The sequence below is a fragment of the Ornithorhynchus anatinus genome, chromosome X1, assembly GCF_004115215.2.
Source record: "Ornithorhynchus anatinus isolate Pmale09 chromosome X1, mOrnAna1.pri.v4, whole genome shotgun sequence".
NCBI classification, from domain to species: domain Eukaryota; kingdom Metazoa; phylum Chordata; class Mammalia; order Monotremata; family Ornithorhynchidae; genus Ornithorhynchus; species Ornithorhynchus anatinus.
Window position 1 is genome coordinate 1,049,053 of NC_041749.1, and position 22,157 is coordinate 1,071,209.

A 22,157-nucleotide genomic window follows, 5' to 3' on the forward strand; every position below is an offset into this window, starting at 1 on the left:
AAAGGATTAATATTGTTTTTTGAAAGTCAGTTTAAAATTTCACAACTACTGCCCTTCCAAATCTAGAGAAGAGCATGACATCACTGGGTCATAGGCATCAAATGAACCTCCGTCATGTCTTAAATAGTCATTGCTGCATGCAGGACAGATCCCAAGCAATCAGTAGTAATTGTTAAGCACCTTCTATGTGCTTGGGAAGGAAGAGTAGGGTTAGTAGACATGGTCTCTGCCTTTGAAGACCTTACAATTCATTCATTCAATAGTATTTATTGAGCGCTTACTATGTTCAGACCACTATACTAAGTGCTTGGAATGTACAATTTGGCAACAGATAGAGACAATCCCTGCCCATTGATGGGCTTACAGTCTAATTGGCGGAGACAGACGGACAAAAACAATAACAATAGAATCAAGGGGATGTACATCTCATTAACAAAATAAATAGGGTAATTAAAATATATACAAATGAGTGGATGAGCACAGTGCTGAGGGGAGGGGAAGGAAGAGAGGGAGGAGCAGAGGGAAAGGGGGGGAAAGGGGGCTGAGCTGAGGGGAGGTGAGGTGAAGGGGGGCAGAGAGGCAGCAGAGGGAGCAGAGGGAAAAGGGGAAGCTCAGTCTGGGAAGGCCTCTTGGAGGAGGTGAGCTCTCAGTAGGGCTTTGAAGAGGGGAAGAGAATTAGTTTGGTGGAGGTGAGGAAGGAGGGCATTCCAGGTCAGTGGGAGGACGTGGTCCAGAGGTCGATGGCGGGATAGGCGAGAATGGGGGATGGTGAGGAGGTGGGCAGCAGAGGAATTGGAGCCTACGGGGTGGGCAGTAGAAAGAGAGAAGGGAGGTAAGGTAGGACGGGGCAAGGTGATGGAGAGCCTTGAAGCCTAGAGTGAGGAGTTTTTGTTTTGTTCGGAGATTGATAGGCAACCACTGGAGGTTTTTAAGAAGGGGAGTGACATGCCCAGAGCGTTTCTGCAGGAAGATGAGCCAGGCAGCGGAATGAAGAATAGACTGGAGCAGGGAGAGACGGGAGGAAGGGAGATCAGAGAGAAGGCTGACACAATAATCCAGCCAGGATATTATGAGAGCCCGTACCAGTAAGCTAGCTGTTTGGGTGGAGAGGAAAGGGCGGATCTTGGCGATATTATAAAGATGAGACTGGCAGGTCTCGGTGACGGATTGGATGTGTGGGGTGAACTAGAGAGCCGAATCAAAGATGACACCGAGATTGCGGGCTTGAGAGACGGGAAGGATGGTCGTACCATCCAAAGTGATAGGGAAGTCAGGAAGAGGACAGGGCTTGGGAGGGAAGATAAGGAGCTCAGTTTTGGACATGTTGAGTTTTAGGTGGCGGGTAGACATCCAGGTAGAGACGTCCTGGAGGCAGGAGGAGATACGAGCCTGAAGGGAGGGGGAGAAGACGGGCAGAGATGTAGTTCTGTGTGTCATCTGCATAGAGATGAAAGTTGAAGCAGTGAGAGCGAATGAGTTCACCGAGGGAGTGAGTGTAGATGGAGAACAGAAGAGGGCCGAGAACTGACCCTTGAGGAACTCCTACAGTTAGAGGATGGGAGGGGGAGGAGGAGCCTGCAAAGGAGACCGAGAATGAACGGCTAGAAATATAAGAGGAGAACCATCAAATAATGATATTTTTGAGTGCTTACTCTTTGCAGATTACAATACTGAGTGCTTGGGAGAATACAATAGGGATAGTAGATGTGGACCCTGTCTTCAAGGAGCTGACAATCTAGCAGGGAAAACAGAATCAAAAAGTGATTTCCAGATAGGGGGTAGAAGGAAAAGGGGTCTGTGTATCTGGTAGTTCATAATCAATCATATTTACTAAACACTTACTATATGCAGAACACTATACTGAGAAGCAGCCTTGCCTAGTGGAAAGAGCACGGGCTTGGGAGTCAGAGGAAGTGGGTTCTAATCCACATGTTGGCTGTGTGACCTTGGGCAAGTCACTTAACCTCTCTGTGCCTTGTTACCTCATCTATAAAGTGGCGTTCAAGACTGTGAGCCCCAAGTGCGACATGGGCTGTGTCCAACCTAATGATTTTGTATCTACTCCAGCGCTTAGAGCAGTACTTGACACATAGTAAGCGCTTAACAAATGCCATCATCATCATCATCACTGTATTAAATATTTGGGAAAATACAATACAACAGAATCGATAGATGCATTCCCGTAAATAATGGAATATGTGGGACATGTACAAAAGTACTTCAGGTGGTTGTGAGGACTTAAATGATTAGGAATGCAAAAATTCAGAAGTGGCATTTGGGGGATATAAGATGGGGAGATAAGAGATTAATCAGGAAACTCTCTGGAAAGAGATGTAGCCTTAGAAGAGCTCTGAAGATTGTGGAGGGAATTCCAGAGAGTAAGGAGAGGGACATCAATCATTCAATCAATGGAATTTATTGAGCATTTCCTGGGTGAAGAACACTGTACCAAGCACTTGGGAAAGTACAATACAACAGAGTTGGTAGATGCAATCACAGCCCATAAGGAGCTTACAGTCTACAGAGGGAGATTGACATCGTTCAATCAGTAGTATCAATTGAGGCTTACTGTGTGCAGAGCACTGTATGAAGCACTTGATATTGAAATAGATTAGGGATAGGGGAAATAGCAGAGCATGAAAATATTTACAGAAGATCTTGGGAGCTGGGGTGAGTATCAAAGTAGTTAAGGGGTACAACTCCAAGTTCATAGTTGACGCAGAGGGAGGATGGATAGGAAATAAGGTGTTTAGTTAGACCTCTTGGAGGAGATGTGATTTTAGGAGGGTTTTGCAGGTCAGGAGAGTGGTGGACTGTTGGATATGAAATGGGAGGGAATTCCAGGACCAAGGGAGATTAAAACAATGCTTAGCATATAGCAAGCACTTAACAAATACCATTATTATTATTGTTGTTATTTTGGGCAAGAGGTTGGTGGCGGTATAGATGAGATCCAAGTACAGAGAATAGATTGGTGTGAGAGGAGTAGAGTGTGCATGTTGGATTGTAGTAGAAGATCAGCAAAATTAGGTAGGAGGGAGAATATTGCTTAAGTGCTTTCAAAGTTGATGGTAAAGAGTTTTTATTTGATGCAGAGGAGGATGGGCATCCACAGACATGAGGACATTGTTGGCATTGGGAGAGATGAGGACGAGAGACAGTGAGTAGGTTGAATAAAGGTAGAATAATGAATGTGAGCTGGAATGTATTTGAAGAGAAGAGTGGATAAGAAGGATGCAAAGAGCTGATTGAGTGCCTTAAAGTCTGTTAAATCTTGTGTGTTATGGTATCTGTGTTATCACAAGATGTTCTGTGCAAAATAACTCTTTGAAAAATATGGCCTATATTAAAAATGAAGGAACCCTTCCATTAGAGGGAAACGGGTAGTGTCTTGTGATGAGGTGGGATGCCGTTAAAGAGGTAAAGCCCAGAGGGGTCAGATGTGTGGAAAAGGCTGTGGGGCTGTGGGGAGTGGAGGTATTTGTTCTGGCAGGGAAAAAATGTCAAAGTAAAAGATAAAGGGAGCTCTGTTAATAATAATAATAATGATGATGTTGGTATTTGTTAAGCGCTTACTATGTGCAGAGCACTGTTCTAAGCTCTGGGGTAGATACAGGGTAATCAGGTCGCCCCACGTGAGGCTCACAGTCTTAATCCTCATTTTACAGATAAGATAACTGAGGCACAGAGAAGTTAAGTGACTTGCCCATGGTCAAACAGCTGACAAGTGGCAGAGCCGGGATTCAAACCTATGACCTCTGACTCCCAAGCCCGGGCTCTTTCCACTGAGCCACACTGCTTCTCTAGTTCTTCTCTGACTGCCACCTCTGTTGGCAGTCAGAGGTGAAGTGGCCCACATCTGCATCAGGAGCCAGCAGGAGCTGCTCACAGCAACGGCCGACTACAGTAGGGGCAACCCACGGGGGTGACCATCCTGGTCCGGGAAAGAGAGGGACAGAGAAAAGACTTGGGGGAGAGCCACGGGAGGAAAGACCAGCCAAGCAATCACTGTAGAGAGGACTGCCATGTCCTCCATTTTTTAATAGCACTTGGCATTCTCTTCCCGGGACTGCCAAACAAGCCTACTGCCTTTTTCTTATTGGTATTCATTAAGGGCTTACTATGTACCAACCACTGTATTAAATACTGAGGTAGATACAAGATAATCAGGTTGGGCACAGTCCATGTCCCACATGGGACTCACAGTCTTCATCCTCATTTTACAGAGGCATTGAGAAGTAAAGTGACTTGTCCAAGGTGACCCACTAGACAAGTGGAGGAGCTGGGATTGGAACTTAGGTCCTTCTGGTTTCCAGGCCCATGCTCTATCCGCTAGCCCGTGCTGCTTTTCCTTAGACAGCAGTCTCTTGTTGAGGGGAGAGCCACACTGTAGCCAATGGTCCAGCATGAGAAATGCCCAATCCTTTCTTTCCCTTTGTGACAGCCGATATTTCTTCATAGAATGATCGATTGCACACCAGCATATCTACTGGGAACGTGGCCTTGGGGCAGAAACATCAGTGAGCTTCTGACCTCGCTATTTTTTGCTACAAGGTTGGGCAGGAAGCAGTGATTCGGAGTTGATATGGAATGGGGACACATGAAACACTTCATTAAACAGCCCTGCAACCCCACAGGACAGCTCCAGATAGTGACCATAGAGGGAGGCGGTGGGTGATGAGCCCTGGACAATTTTGGGAGAAGGGCTGGAGGCTGGAATATTTCAGGATCAAGTTTTCATGGGCTCACTGTGATGTGAAAAAATTCATTTGGTGTTTGCTTCATTCAGGTTCTGGACATACCCGGGGAGGAAAAGCAAACTGCAGGACTATTGGAAGTGAAGTTGATCCAAGTTACTTGTCCATCCAGTTCAGTGCTCAGATTGTGTGACCCTCCTGGATACACCTAGCAGTTGGAGGCCTGAATTGGCTCTTGAGAAGGATAAGTAGTTCCACCCAATACACCAGCATAGAGCGAGAGGAGAGGAAAGTTTTTGCTCAGTGGAATGGTCTCCCAGATGAGCCTCTGGCCTTGGGAATTAAGATCATGAGTTCTGGGTATTTCCCTTCTCAATCTCTTCATTGTTTTTTGGTTTAGGCCCCCAATTTTTTGTCTGAATGTGGTAGGGCAGGCCGGGCCTTGTAAACCGAGAAGGGCTGCAAAGATGAAGAATCAGAAGCATGGTATGGACATTATGGAGAACCTGGAAACGTGATAGAAGATTCTAGCTCCAAAGCTTAGTTACTGTGCGAGCTTTCCACCTCCAGGATATTCTCAGATATTCCCAGGTCAGTTCTATCATTTGCAGAGATCCTTTGCCATTCCACTTTCTCTCCTGTCTGGCTAGCCTCTTGCCCTTCTCGGCTTCATTAACATTCCCACCAGAGGCCCAGGAGGCCTACTTCCTGTACTTCCTAGTCGTTCTGAGGGAAGGCTTAGTTGGGGGGAAGGCTGACATTATTGAGTTTTGAAATGGTCCACCCCTTTTGTTTCTGCATATTCTCCTCACCCGACCGTTGACCCGGGTGCTCTCAAAAACTGGCTGTCACAGTGAACTTTCTACTTTTTTGGGAAAACACACTTGCTCCTCCAGGAAACCTCACTATGTTTCTATTAAATCCTCTTTTCTGGGAGGAGCAGATCCCAGAGAAGTAGCATGGTCTAGTGCAAAGACCATGGGTCTGAAAGTCAGAGGACCTGGCTTATAATCCTGATGTCATTTGTCTACTGTGTGACCTTGGGCAGCATGGTCCAGTGGAAAGACCACGGGCCTGGAAATCAGAATGACCTGGATTTGAATCCTGGCTCCACCACTTGTCTGTTGCGTCACCTTGGGCAAGTCACTTAACTTCTTCTTGTCTCAGTAACCTCATCTGTAAAATGGGGATTAAGACTGTAAATCCCATTTGGGACATGGACTGTGTCCAACCTGATTAATTTGTATCTACCCCAGCATTTAGTGCAGTTCTTGCCACGTAGTAAATGCTTAACAAATACTGTAAAAAAAACCCCAAAAAACAAAAACAAAATAAAATTAACTTCTCTATGCCTCAATTCTCTCCTCTGCAGAATGGGGATTCAATACCTGTTCACACATCTACTTGGACTGTGAGCCCCACGTAGGACCTGATTATGCTTAGAACAGTGCTTGACACATAATAAGCACTTTATAAATACCACAATTATTTTTGTGCTCTGTCATCCCAGGATTTTCACATATTTCCTCTTTTCCCAATCTGGAAGCAAGGGTCCAGGGCACAGGTAGGCTGTGAATCTATTTCCTTTGTGATCTCCTCCTCGGCGAATCACTGCAGTGGTGAGGGAAAAGCTACGGGAGAAGCTGGGGGTGAAGGTAGGAGAAGGAGAGAGAATCTGGGTGCTGTCCATATGGTCCCTATTGCTGCAGCTCTGACCCTCCTGCACCAGCAGTCATGGCTCTGCGAGTCAGCTGCTTTGATGCCTCTGGAATCGTGATAAGCAGCACTGGGGACATCTGTTCTTCCTGAAGGGAGACTCTATCCATCACTGGCTGAGTCTGATGGAGGAAAATGAAAAAGTGAAAGAATATACCCTGAAACCTTTTAGTCACCCATCTTACGACGAATACTATTCGTCACAACAGGGGCCCCTGCCCCTGTAAACGTGATCCAGTTGAGCAATCCCTGACCTGAACTACTGCTCCCAATCATGTCCTCCCTCCTGCCATGGGGTGTCTTGTCCTGCAAACATGATCCAGCTCATCCCTGACCTTCACCTTTGTCCTTACTGTGTCCTGCTTCCTACCGTGGGAACCTTGTCCTTCAAATATGAATGAGCTGAGCGAACCTTGGTAACAACCTGATCCTTGACCCACTTGCAGACCTGCCGTGCCATGTGGAGTCCGATCTGGACACCATCCAGACCCACCCTAACTCAGCTTTCCCACCATCCTGGATCAGGAACAGCCACACAGTGCTGACCCCTTGGATGTGGTCCAGTGGAAAATGGAAGGACTGCCCATCTTGTTCTCCACTGGATAAGCCTGTCCTCAATATTGCACAAAAATACCCTTCACTGTAAGAGAACCCTCAAACAAAGGGTCCCTCAGTTGTAGCATCCCAGCACAGTTACTCACAGAGTGATATAGGGAATCCAAAGCAATGCTATTTTCTGGGGAGAGAAATTTTGGTGCCCCTTGACTCAGTGAGGTCAGGAGGCTCACCAAGGGGCTGCGAGAGACCCAGCCTGGGAGACGCACAAAGTTCAGGGAGCCCAAGCTTCCCACTAGTCCCCCAAGTCCACTTTTTACCCCTTCTATTATCCCTTGCCCCCTCCAGTTCTGCCCTGGAGGCAGGTTTCCACACCTGTGGGCATTTTGGGTCAATCAGGGGTGTTCATGAGGTGTATTTTATTTGGAGAGTTGGGGAGCCACCTTGTCACTGGTTGATTGTTGCTTGATTGTCCCTGGCACTCTCTTTGTTCTCTTGTGTTCTTGGTTTTAAGCAATCAGTCAATCAATCATATTTATGGAGTGCTTACTCTGTGCAGGACACTGTATTTAGTGCTTGGGAGAGTACAACACAACACTATAACAGACACATTCCCTGCACGCAATAAGGTTATGATACTTTCTGGAGAAGATGGCTTCCTGTGGTTCTTCTTGCAATCTGAGTCTTCTTCTGTGCCATGCCAGTAGCTGTCCAGTTCCCATCTCCCTGCATTTGTGCATCTTTCTCTCTTAGGCTGCTGCCTGTGACTGCCCCACTCTAGCCTCCAGCTCCTTCCAGGTCTCCCCACAACACATACAGTTTGAGCTTTCCAAATTCTGTACATATATTGTGTGTGCGTATATATATATCTCCAAGACTCTATCCTCAATGTCAGACACTCTAATATCACTCAATCACCAACTATCAAGAAACACTCACTTTTTTCATTGGTCAATTGATAATCAATCAAGGGTATTTACTGAGTGTTTACTGGGTGCAGAGCACTGGACTAAGCATTTGGAAAAGAACAATACAGCAGAGTTGATCAAAGTGATCCCTGACCATTCATTCATTCAATATTCAATAGTATTTATTGAGCGCTTACTATGTGCAGAGCACTGTACTAAATGCTTGGAATGTACAACTCGGCAACAGATAGAGACAGTCCCTGCCCTTTGACGGGCTTACGGTCTAATCGGGGAAGACGGGCAGACAAGAACAATGGCAATAAATAGAGTCAAGGGGAAGAACATCTCATAAAAACAATGGCAAATAAATAGAATCAGGGTGATGTATATCTCATTAAACAAAATAAATAGGGTGATGAAGATATTTACAGTTGAGCGGACGAGTACAGTGCTGAGGGGGTGGGATGGGAGAGAGGGAGGAGGAGAGGGAAAGGGGGGAGAAGAGGGTTTAGCTGCGGAGAGGTGAAGGGGGGGTGGTAGAGGGAGTAGAGGGAGAAGAGGAGCTCAGTCTGGGAAGGCCTCTTGGAGGAGGTGAGTTTTAAGTAGGGTTTTGAAGAGGGGAAGAGAATCAGTTTGGCGGAGGTGAGGAGGGAGGGCGTTCCGGGACCGCGGGAGGACGTGGCCCAGGGGTCGACGGCGGGATAGGCGAGACCGAGGGACGGTGAGGAGGTGGGCGGCGGAGGAGCGGAGAGTGTGGGGTGGTCGGTAGAAAGAGAGAAGGGAGGAGAGGTAGGAAGGGGCAAGGTGATGGACAGCCTTGAAGCCTAGAGTGAGGAGCTTTTGTTTGGAGCGGAGGTCGATAGGCAACCACTGGAGTTGTTTAAGAAGGGGAGTGACATGCCCAGATCGTTTCTGCAGGAAGATGAGCCGTGCAGCAGAGTGAAGAATAGACTGGAGCGGGGCGAGAGAGGAGGAAGGGAGAGCAGAGAGAAGGCTGATACGAGAAGCAGCGTGGCTCAGTGTAAAGAGCATGGGCTTTGGAGTCAGAGATCATGGGTTCGAATTCCGGCTCCACCACTCGTCAGCTGTGTGACTTCACTTCTCGGTGCCTCAGTTATCTCATCTGCAAAATGGGGATTAAGACTGTGAGCCTCACGTGAGACAACCTGATTCCCCTGTGTCTACCCCAGTGCTTAGAACAGTGCTCGGCACATAGTAAGCGCTTAACAAATACCAACATTATTATTATTAGTCTAGCCGGGATATTACGAGAGCCTGTAGCAGTAAGACTGCCATTTGGGTGGAGAGGAAAGGGCGGATCTTGGCGATATTATGACCACATGGAGCTTACAGTCTCAAGATACATACAATTATTATGCATCATCACTCTCAACACTGTGTGACCTTGGACAAGTCACCTAACTTCTCTGTGTCTCAGTCACCTCATCTGTAAAATGGGGATTAAGACCTTGAGCCCCATGTGGGACATGGTCTATAGCCAATCTGATTAGCTTGTATCTACCCCAGCGCTTAGTATAGTGCCTGGCACACAGTAAATGCTAAATAAATATCATAAAGCAACAAGAAGAAAAAAATCACTCTCAACAGTGCTTTTTGGCAGTATTGTGGCTTAATGGATAAAGTAAGGGCCTGGGAGTCAGAAGGATCTGGGTTCTAATTCCGGCTGATCACATGTCTGCTGTGTGACCTTGGGCAAGTCACTTAACTTCTCGGGACCTCAGTTACCTCATCTTTAAAATGGGGATTAAGTGTGATCCCCATGTGCATCAGGGACTGTGTTCGACCTGCTTATCTCATATCTACCCCAGTGCCTAGAACGGTGTTTGGTACATAGTAAGTGCTTAACAAGAGCCATAATCATTATTATTAATACCTGCAATGGAAAGCAGTGAGATACTCTGAGAGTTTCCGCAGACTGCTTTTGCATCTTTAATCCTGAACGTGGTACAAATGGTGATGGCATTTATGAAGTCCTAGGGCATTTCTTCAGTATTCTGGGTTGAAGAAGAAGTTTGTGTGTCTTCATCAGCAGCAGAAGATATTGGGGGCCAGTAATGTCCAGAACACTGTACTAGACACTTAGAAATATGAGTAGGAGTAAAAGATGAATGCTGGCCTCAAGGAACTTTTAATCGCATGAGTCTTGAAAGTTTTTTTTTTAATTTCTTTTTTGTCTTGGAATGACATCTGTATATCCACGACGTGATATTCCAGCTGTTTATATCTGTGGTACTGATTGAGTGTTTATTCCCAATCACCAAGTACAGAGCTCTACACACAGTAGGTGCTCAATCACTATTAATGATGTTTATTCCGAGAATGAAGTGACATATGATGTATCCACATAAGGTTGAGGGTAGAAAGATGAAACAGTGCCCTGATATGAATAACAGAAGCCTTTTCTTCAAGGGGCAAACCAAGCTGCCTTGAGTCTGCTCCCAAGTGTAGACCTTGGGTCTGCTTCCAACTTTAGAACACTAAATTGTAGAGAACAGATAAAATAATAATACATGTGAAGATAATTTTTTGGCAGAGGGAAATTTATAGGAAAGCTTCAGGTGAATAAATTACAATCCCAACAAATTTAAAACATAAATTGGATGGTCATTGAAGTGCAAATACTCTAACCAAAATCTATTACTACATTTTTATTCAAAAAAGGTCTCAAATGTCAGAAATATATATTGCAATGTGCATTGCTGACAGCAAGAGAACAGTGTAAAGTTTCCAGCCAGAACCTAGAATGGGGTAGTAGTACTGAGAGCTGGGAGACGTGCTAATTTTCTTGACTAAGGAAGATATTTGGGGATCTGCTGCTTGGTTTCTTTTCTCAAAAGTCAAGGTTTGATAATTATTCAGAGATTATTATTTATTGTTTGGCAGCTATTCACACAGTGCCCTTGGCTTTGGCATTGCAGTTTGCCCCATTTATGTCTGCTTCCTAAATTTATTGATCTCATTAGGAGATAAAAGTGACAGAGATAGCTCATAATACTTCTGAGAAATGCAGAACCATTAGCAGGTCATTGTCAAAGTTATAACATCTTCTCTTAAGCTTCTTAGTAAAGGGGATTATCTTGTACTAGGATTGTTTCTTTGCCCGGGTGTTGAGTAGCTGAATCAGAAGAAGGAATGACACAGACAGTGAAATGAAAAGCACCAAAAATCAAAACAATTTTGCTTTTTCTTCCCATTCCTTGATCATTACTCCAAATCAGAGTCTTTGACAAATGGAGCACCTGCTTAAATCTGGAGCTCCATTTGGGTGAGTAGGTAATGAAATGTAACTTGGACATTTGTTAACTAGTCCAGTTCAGAGTTCAAATGACAATGGTCGATTACTTGGATGCACTTGGCTTTGTTCCCTTTATTCATCCCTCCCCCAGCCCCGGAGCACGTAGGTACATATCTGTAATTGATTTATTTATATTAATATCTGATGACTCTAGACTATAGGTTTGTTGTGGGCAGGGAACATCTCTACCAACCCTGTTATTATATTGTACTCTTACACTTAGTACAGTGCTCTGCACACAGTAAACACTCAGTAATTACAATTGATTGATTATCAGAGTGGTCAGCCCTCCGACTCAGCAGCAGGGATCCAGATACCAGCAGAGATATGTTGGCATGTGCTCCCGAGTGTTCTGGAACTTCTCTCTCAGTTGCAGTGAACAGTCCTGCAGAAGGTGGAGTGTTTGTTCTTCTTTTTTTCTCCTTGTTTCACCTGGGGCAATCAACAGAATGTATCCTAGGTGAGTGAGACTGTAATGTAGATTTGGTTATCTTTTGAAGTCTTAGAAAATGAATGTCATCCCTTTAGAGGTTGGCTTTTAAGGCCTGGGTGATTGTATGTATCAGGAAATTGGGTTAACATTTCTATGATGACCTTGTACATTAGCAATAATTAGTATTAGTAATAATATTTATTGAGCGCTAACTATAATCAGAGCATTGAACTAAGCACTGGAAAAGAATACACAGGTGGGAATTAGATATGATCCCTGGCCCTAAGGGGAGCTCACAATCTAAAATAATTGTTTTTTAGTGCCAGAAGTTAAGTATTCTTCCTTATCAGTGGACAAGGATTACTCAACCTGAACAACAACAAAAAAATTCCTTTATTTAGTTTTACAAAAGTATTTATTCAACACCTGTTCTTACAAATATATCAAAGACACTTAAAAACCACAGTCCGGCTGCCTCTCTGTCCACCTTGCCATGACTTTTTTCATTACTTTTTGCTCACTGAATCTAAATCAATCAAAAATGTGCAGTACAGAGTTCTGCTCAATAAATACTTTTTATTGACTGAGGTTTTGCTTGTGCAGAGCACTGTACTAAGTGCTTAGGACTGTACAATACAGTTGGTAGACACAATCTCTATCCTTAAAGAGCTTATAAATATGATTGAACAAATGGTTGAAGTCTAACGGGGAAATCTAAAAGCTTCCTTATATAGGTTCCCCCAGAAAATGTTGGTCCCTAATGCAAGCTTCAATTGCCCATCCACCTTTATATCAGACAAAAACTCTTCACCACTGGCTTTAAAGCTCTCCATCATTTAAAGCTGTCCATCACCTTGCCCTGTCCTATCTCCCCTGGCTTCCCTCCTTCTATAACCCAACCCGCACACTTCACTCCTCTAGTGCTAACCTCACTGTGCCTTGATCTCACCAGTCTCGTCCCCGACCCCTGGCCCACATCCTACCTCTGACCTGGAATGCCCTCCCTCCTCAAATCCACCAGACAATTACTCTCCCACCCTTCAAAGCCTTACTGAAGTCACATCTCTTCCAGAAGGCCTTCCTAGACTGAGGCCCACTTTTCCTCATCTCCCACTTCCCGCCTGGTCATGCTGACTTGCTTCCTTTGCTCTTCCCCCCTCTCCCCGCCCCACAGCATTTACGAAATAGATCTAATTTTATTTATATTGACATCTGTTTACTTTTATTGAAGTCTGTCTCCCTCATGTCCCCTGCCCGCAGACTGTGAGCTTTTTTTGGGCAGGGATTGTCTCCCTTTATTGCCGTATTATATTTTCCCAAGTGCTTAGTACAGCGCTCTGCACACAGTAAGTGCTCATTTAATTCGATTGAATGAATTGAATGAATGAAAGTCCCAGTTTTTAGTTTTGAAGCTTGGGCACTTAGTCCCCCGATTCTGTGACCCCGAGTTCACTAGCCCAAGTCCTCCATTTCATTAGCCCTATCGGTAGTGACATTCAAAACAAGGTGGCACTTTATCTCTGAGCCTACCCAGTTTTTCCTTGGACAGGGCTTAATGTTGTTCCCATCTTTATTTTGGTTCCAACTCTTAATCTGCTCAGTGCTCTTAACTACAACAGAGCTTGTTGACTTTAACTCAGATGCAACATACTCAAACTGTTTAGTTTCTTGGGTTCCTTCTTCAATATGACCTTCCCACTGCACCAGACAATACTATTTATTTGAAATCATATTTTAATTTGTACTGCATTTTAGTTCCAGACTGGACCTGTATATCCCTGTTTCTCCATCCACTGGCTCCTTTTCTACACTGAACATTCCCACTGCTAGAATAATCCCCTTCAAATGTGTGAGAGGACAGGAGCTAGTTGTAATCAAACTCCACCATGGACAGAACAAAATGAGAAGGTTTTAAACTACAAATAGGAGGGATTAAGTCCAGACCTACAGAAGAGTGATCTGTCAGTAATGCTGAACACTGGAATGATAACTAAGGGAGATTGCATAACCTATTTTGGGTCATTCTTTGAAAATAGCATCAATTTTCTTCTGCCCCTGAAGGCAGTCAAATATATGAGAAGAATTTTCAAGGTCTATCCAGCCTGGAGATCCTAGGACCTTGTGAAAAGACAATAAGCAACTACTGACTCTATTATATATGTCCGTGCATCTTTCTTCATTACAGGATCAAATTGCACTTGGTGCTTTTGAGAGAGATCTTGGTCTTCCTGTCCACCACAGGCCTCACTTCCCTTTTTCTCTTACTTCTTCCTCTCCCTTCCCAGGCCTGTACTTGAAGATTAGTACAAAAGAGGTTGTGGCCCAATGAAACTGCTCCAAAATGTTCTGTGGAGAACTCATCTTCCAGGTTTGATAACCAGTGAGGGTCCATAAATGAATATAATGAAGAAAAGACCCAAAAGACAATGGGTACATGGTGTCTTCCCCTCAGTGAGTTAGGGCAGCTGGCTTCCTTTGCTTTGTGGGCTACAATCTATCAATCAGTCAATCGATCAATTAATCAATTACATTTATCGAGTGTTTACTATGTGCAGAGCACTGTACTAAGCATTTCATTCATTCATTCAACAGCATTTATTGAGTGCTTATTGCATGCAAAGCATTGAGAAGCAGTGTGGCTCAGTGGAAAGAGCCCGGGCTTGGGAGTCAGAGGTCATGGGTTCTAATCTTGACTCCGCCACTTGTCAGCTGTGTGACTTTGGGCAAATTACTTAACTTCTCTGGGCCTCAGTTACCTCATCTTATAATGGGGATTGAGACTGTGAGCCCCACATGGAACAGGGACTGTGTCCAACCCATTCTGCTTGTATCCACCCCAGGGCTTAGTACAGTGTCTAGCACATAGTTAAGCACTTAACAAATGCCATATTACTAAGTGCTTGGGAGAGTACACTATAACAATAAAACAATAGCTTCTCTGCCCACGTTGAGCTTACAGTCTAGAGGGTCCAGTCTAGAGGTCCAGACTGCATTTAGCTTGGGTCACTCTCCCTTCCAAACCTGGAGCCAGCCTGTGTGAGATCAGGTCCTCTGCCTGCTCATCTCTGTGTGGTTAGTCCTCCCTTAAACAAGGCAAAGCTAGCTAGTAAAATAGGTATTTATTTTTAGCCTTTCTGAAAGCTTCTCGCTCTGAGCCTTAAAAAGAAACAAGAAACTTTTCCAAAAATGCAAATTCTCTGGCAAGGAGCAGGAGTAGTTCTTTCCACAGTTCCCGCACAATTGCTCTCTCAACACAGGCCACTCACCCGGCAGAGGGGAGAAACCGGGGGGGTCTCGCTGCCAGACAGCTTGGGTGGGAGATATGTGGAGAATTTTGTCAGAACAGCCAGAGGCCTGGGGTACCATCTCCAAGGGGTGGGGGGTAGGGTGGGGAGGGGAGCACATTCGTGGTCTAAATCACCCAATAAGCTGTCCTGATGGGAGGTCTGAGCTTCTGTGTGTGATGGAGAGGTCTGCGGATTCTGAAAGATTTCGGAGCACGCTTCCTGGTTTCTCTGTGTATGATAGAGAGTGCTATGGACTCTGAAGCACTGTGCTAACTGCTTAGGGTTGTACCAATACAGTTGGTAGACACAATCTCTGCCCACAAGGAACTTAGATGTTATGATTGAATGAGTGTGTTATCTGGTCGCTCTTTGTGTGATGGACAGTGCTGTGGACTCTGAAAGAGCTCTGAGTGCGCTTTCTGGTCGCTCTTGAAATGTCTGGACCCTAGCGTCTCTTTCAGACACAGGACTCCCTTTGAGATCAATAGAGGGACAGGCCAAATTTAAAAGGAAGGCAAACCTGATCTAGTGAAAATATTGCCAAAAATTTAAAAATATCATTTTATTGCTAAAATTTAAAAAATATTTTATTGCTAAAAATATAAAACTACTTTCATTGACTGCTTAAGAAAACCAAGTAGGCTGCTTTTTAAAAATTGAACCAAAATTTTGGTCATTTGGATTGGTTCTGTTAAGAAGGCATTTAACTTATAAGAGCTTTTCTTCTTTCATTCAAGTCCTTCTTTTTTATGGTATTTGTTAAGCACTTACTATGAATCCAACACTATTCCAGGCACTGGGGTAGACACAAGTGAATTAGGTCGGACGCAGTTTGGACAGAAACTTCTGATAGTTGGAAGTATATTTTACGGGCAGTCGTTTGAGAAAGAAGCAGGCAGCCCCTGGAACTGCTGCAATAATAAAGCAGGCACAGGGAGTGGAGCTGCTGTTGGTGATTGCCTCTCTGCCATGGGGCCAGTGTCCACCTCGTCCAGCCAGGCAGGATCTGCAGACCAGATTGGTAAAGGTGCCCTTGCAGTTCATGGCTTCTGGCCAGCAGCCAGCTAGGAGCTCTTTGAAAGTGGCAGCATAGCCCCTCACAATGCATCTGAGCTTGCACAGAACCAGGGACCCCGAAGGAAAGCTGTCAATCAGGAACACCTAGAAGACAATCTGAATGTTCATATCCTGACCCCTCTGGCCTTGTCCAAAATTCTTATTCTTAGAAGCAAAGCCTTGGAAGACTAGTTTTTCCACTTCCTTAATGGCCACTTTTGAACAATGCTTTCCTCTGTGAGGCCAGTCAGATTTTTGCACTCTATATATAATCGAGGTAGGACACGAGCCCCCAGGCCTTTCAGGGACTTAGGCAAGGTCATTCCAACACTGGGGAGGTGGTAGGATTGGAGCTCTGGACCACAAGGATAGGAAGAAGCATGGCTTAGTGGAAAGAGCATCGGCATGGGAGTCAGAGGATGTGGGATGTGGGTTCTAATCCTGGGTCTGCCACTTCTCTGCTGTGTGACCTTGGGCAAGCCGGCTAACTTCTCTGTACCTCAGTTACCTCATCTGTAAAATGGGGATTAAGACAGTGAGCCCCAGGTGGGATAACCTGATTACCTCGTATCTACCCCAGAGCTTAGAACTGTGTTTGGCCAATAATAAGCACTAAAAAAACCATAATTACTATTATTATTATTATAAATAGAGCAGGCATAGGAGAAGGGCTTAGGGAGAGTGTGCACTGATGATGGTTTTTGGAAGAACTACCTCACTGGAAACACCTGAGAGTGGAAGTTCCTTGTGGGCAGGGAATGGGTCCCTTCTCTTTTATACTTCTCAAATACATCTGTCCCGTAAAGTCCTTCCAGGGTGGCATTCTGTCCTTGGTCTTGTCCTTGTACGTGTTAGGTTTTCACCCAGCTAAGCGGGACTTTGCCCAACATTTTCACCACAGAAAACTGTCCAATTCACCCAAAATGAGTCACATCCCTACGTCCCACCCGAGGAGTAGGAGTTTCTGGAAACTTTGTCTCAACATCCACCACCTGGTATGAAATGTTTTTCCAGGAAATTGTCTATGGATTATCCAGAAGTACTTGTCACTTCTAATAATAACAGTGATGATGGTATTTATGAAGCACTTACCATGTGCCAATCCCTGTGGTAAGTGCTGGGGTGAAATCAAGATAATCAAACCGGACCCAGTCCCTGTCCCACACAGAGCTTATCGTCCGTGGGGGCGATGACACCTTACATTATCTTAAAGTTTCAGTCTCAATTTTAATTATAGACTTCGGAAGGCATTGCCAAGAAGAGGTTCCATCCCTTTCCCTAAGCCTTCCTCAAAACCCATCTCCATCAAGAAGCCTTCTGGGAATGTCCCTTCTCTTCTTTTATTACACAATCCCCCAGTTTCTCTGGGTACACATCAGTAAGGTTCTGCACATAAGTAGTCTCTCACGTTCACCTATGCTATGCTGGGTGGGACACAAGGAGAATGAATGAAAGCCAGATACCCAAACAACTACTCTATGGAGAAATGAAACTGGGAAATGAAAATCAAGAAGGGCAGAGGAACCGTTTCAAAGACATGATGAAAAAAAGTCTCAGAAAATGCAACATGCCAGCTAAAAACTGGGAATCAATTGCTTAAGACAGACCAGCATGGTGCACTGTTACATAAAAAGGAGTGACTTTTTGTGGGCAAAACCTTGGAAGGAATGCAAGACAAGGAGGCTAAAGGGAAAAATGCCCTTAAAAATGTGAAAAGACCTTTACTGTTCCTGTTCAGTGAGCTGAAGAAGGGGTGGGGGAGTTGTGGAAGTGAGAAACAAGAAGGGCAGAATAAAGATTTTTAGGGTACAGAGAAGTGATTCTGATAGTGTGTCTGTAACTCCAATACATCAGTCTCATACAGTGGTTCGTGGTTAAGACTTCTAGGGAACACCCACATTAGAAAAAAACAGTCTGATACCTAACTTTCTGGTAGGACCCTTTTTGTGTGGAGGCTTCAGAAAGATTAGGAGAGCAAGAGGAAGCAACAGAGTTAGTTCCCGGCACTGAGGGAAGTCAAGGCAGAGTCCCAGGAAACGTGGTCAAACTGAGGAAGATCCCACCATTAACAGAGTCGTCATAAAACAAAAAGGATAAACCTAAAACGTCTAGAAAGAATTTACAACTGTAATAGAGCTTTCTCTGCTGGGGAGGGAATTTAAGTATGCTTACTTAGGTCGATGGCACCGCCATCATTTTCGTGATCACAATGCGGAAAGGCAGGAATTATTTCTGTTTCTCGAAAGCCTGTCTCCCACCTGCTCGTTCCCTTCCGCTACCACCCCCTCCCCCAGACGTTAAGACAGCGAGTGCAGGGGAAAAAAACATAAGGCCTCGTTAATTGCAAATTAATAGTGCCAGCAACATATATGCAGATGGCACTTGAAGTCAGTTGCTGATGACTTATTCGGGATATCTTTTGCCAATGTGGATGTATAGGAAGCAAAGGGACGGTGGCTTTCTCCTTTATCACCAGAATTCCAGCCCCAAATTTATGCGGTAAGCTCGCGTTCTTGGCCTCCAATGGTACCAATTCTAGGTTTTAATATTAATTTATTTGAAAATGTCTCAAGAGTTTGTAGTCCTCATGATGCAGGTGTGACTCTCTGGCCGAACACACTGTATGTATTAGAGTACACTTGCTTAGCTAGTAAATATTTTGCTGCATTAGTTTGCTCATTCTCAAGCAATCAATTGTGAACCTCCAGTGTTGTAGCGAGTCCACGGGGAACATTTGTGCTTTGGTTGGCACTTAGATTAAATTCATCAAATGCATTTTTTTCCTTCATGGCTGACATTTCAGTTTTTTTTTTTTTAAAGGTTGTCTGCCAACTGCCAAAGTCAATGAATTAAATGCTAAATTTGAAATTTGTGGAGAGAGTGATCATTCAGCTGACTGGCCGACCTTGGGAGAAACAGCATGCAATTCTGGATTCATCTTCCATAGAACAGGGGACTACCTCTTCTGTGAGCCTTGGTGCTGACAGGGTAGCTGCTAAGCGTCAGCCCCCTAGAAATGAAACTGCACCTTGTAGGGATCCAGGCCTGATTGCCTCCAGACTCCTGCTCTTTCCAATTAAGCTCAGTAATGTAAACTCAGCCCATTACACCGGTAGCATGAAAATATCCCAGAGATCACAATTACACTGATTTGGAAAATGGCTATAAGTTACGTTTTAAAAAAGTTAATTGGAAAGAGCAGAAAACTAAATGCAATCAGGCTTACTATCCTAGAAGGTGCCACTTTGTTTCGTAGCGGGTGAATACTATACACCTATACACAGCAGTATAGGTGTTTTTATACACCTATGCACAGCAGTATGTCTCTGAAGCCATAAATATTTGTTATTTGTTGTTGAATTGTACTTTGCAAGTGCTTAGTACAGTGCTCTGCACCCAGTAAATGCTCAACAAATAAGATTGAACAAATGAATACATACATACACAGATATATACAGTAGTCTGTTATGAAAGATACGTGCAGCATTTATCTCTGTGCTGTCAAAGTAATAATAATAAGGATAATAACATTAAAAATAATCTGATTAGATCTGATTTGACACCAAGTGCTGTTCCAAGTGCAGGGGTGAATGGAAGATAGCCAGGTTGAATACATTCTCTGGCCCACCTGGGACTCCCAGCCTTAAGAGAGAAGGAGCGTGGCTTAGTGGAAAAAGCAGGGGCTTGGGAGTCAGAAGTTGTGGGTACAAATCCTGGCTCTGCCACTTGTCTGCTGGGACTTTGGGCAAGCAAGTCACTTAACTTCTCTGTGCCTCAGTTACCTCATCTGTAAAATATGGATTGAGACTGTGAGGCCCACGTGGGACAATCTGATGACTCTGTATTTACCCCAGCGTTTAGAACAGTGCTTGGGACGGAGTAAGTGCTTAACAAATACTGTAATCATCATCATCATTAAGGGGAGAGAGTACTTTTTCTCCATTTTACATTTGAGGAAACTGAGGCACAGAGAAGGCTAGTGAGTTATTCAGGGTCACACCAGAGACAATTGGTGGATCTGGGACTAGAATCCAGGTCCTCCTCTTCCCAGGTCTGGGCTCTTTCCATTTGTGGCCATGCTGTTTCCTATGTAGCTTTCATAGAGACTTTTGGTAGGGTGTATGGCTTCCCCGGTGCAGGCTGATGCATCAGCTTTTATTCACACACAGGTAAACATGGCCACGAGTGTTAGAAGGTGGTGTCATTCTCATGTGGCCATAGTGTGGGAATGTGAACCTTGGTCCATTTAACACTGCATATTTCCCATTTGAAGGGCTTACTGCAACTGTCGAAACTGCCTCCTGGCACCTCAGCCACCTAAAATCCTCTGCCTCCAGGAGAGGAAGCAAATCACCGTGGCTCAACTTAGTCTGGCCGCCACGGATGACATTCAGAAAGAAGCAACGTGGCATAGTGGATACAGCGCAGACTGGCTAGTCAGAAGATCGTGGTTTCTAATCCCGGCTCCACCGTTCGTCTGCCTGTGTGACCTTGGGCAAGTCACTTCTTTTCTCTGCGCCTCAGTTACCTCATCTGTTAAATGAGGATGGGTATCATAAGCCCCATGTAGGACAGGGACTGTGTCCAAACTGATTTGCTTGTAGCCACCCTGGCGCTTAGTCCAGTGTCTAGCACATAGTAAGCGCTTAACAAATAGAATTATTATTACTATTGTTATTGTTATTAATATCAAAGACCCACTGCTGCCTCACATGGCCAAGAATGAACTTCCCACTGTCTCGAAAGACATGTCTCTTCTCTGCTACTGAAGTCCCTCTTCCAGTTCACGATACAGCAGCTCCTCTCTATCGCACAGTGCTGGGAAATGGGTGACAATGTTGCGGTCTTGTTGCTTTATTTGAGAGTGGCTCGAAGGTGATGTTGAGAAGCTGGTCATTGCTTCCGTGTGATAAGCCTCACTGTCATATAGCAGCCTGATTACCCTGATAATCTGTCAAGCTTTGATTTGTATGAAGTGTACTGCCCTTACTTACCCTTTGCAAACTCAGTCCGTCCCCTCTCCCGGGGCCAAACTAGCCTCCTGAGTTCAGTTTTCTGTATCCTCTCCCTACATCATTGGTCAGTGTACTGCCAAGAAAGGTTGAAGTTTGGTGACAACATTAAGTTCTCAGTTGGTGAGGGAAATATTTGGTTGTGTGTAGGAGTTTTCCTCGATCCCAGGGAGTACATAGCCTGGGTTTTCTTCAGGCTTATGTTCAATCCTTGTTTTGGGGCTGACTCATTAAGTGATTTGTGATCATTTGCATGTCTTCTTGTGAGCGCAGTGATAAGCGTTTAATTTCTGGATGGCTGCCTCAGAGACATTCAGGGATTCTCACCATAGCTTGTTGATTGGGAAGGGTTTCCCGTGGATCGTAAGTGCCATCCGGCACCGGCTTCCGAGTCCATCCCCGTTTCCGCAGCCCCGAGGACTGGACGTGCCTCCCTGCCCCTCAGGACTCAGTAGGTCATGGGGCTGGGGCCAGGAAGGCTTTTCTTCAGGGTTGACCTGATTGGCCCTGGGGCTGTGGAGTTAGCCTAAGGTGCTTGCCAGGATCCAGATTTCTTAAGGGTTTGCCAGAACCCGGGTTTGTTAGTGGTGTCACAAGCTTGCCGTGATACTTGGTAAATGCTTCCACTATGCGGGAGTGGGATAAGGTCCATCCAGTGGGTGGAGAGGGCAAGGTTCCTGAGTCAGACACCGTCATTCTTGGCCCGCTGGGCAGACAATCTGGTGCCTGGAGAAGGGCAGGCCTCCAGGGTTAAGAAGAGCAGACCATTCAAGGATGAACAGAGCCACCTGAAAGGAGTAGAACATCCCGCTTGTAGGGGGTAGATTTGTCTTGGGGACAATTTACCACCATCGGCCCATCTGTCTCCAAGTTGTACAGGATGCTCTCCTCCTTCACCTGACTTAATCAGTAATATTTTTTGAGCACTTACTGTGTACAGCTCACTGTACTAGGTGCTTAGGAGAGTTGGATAGACAGAACGGATATGGTAGTCACGTTCCCTCCTCACAAGGATCTGCTGCAGTGTAGGTGGTTCTAGTGAGGAATTGGGATTTGGGATATAATGAATCAACTCCTTGGCATGAAGGTAATTCCTCTGGTAGGTCAATCCTAGACCAGAAACGAGAAGCAGGGTGGCCCAGCGGAAAGAACCCAGGCCAGGGAGTCAGAGGATCTG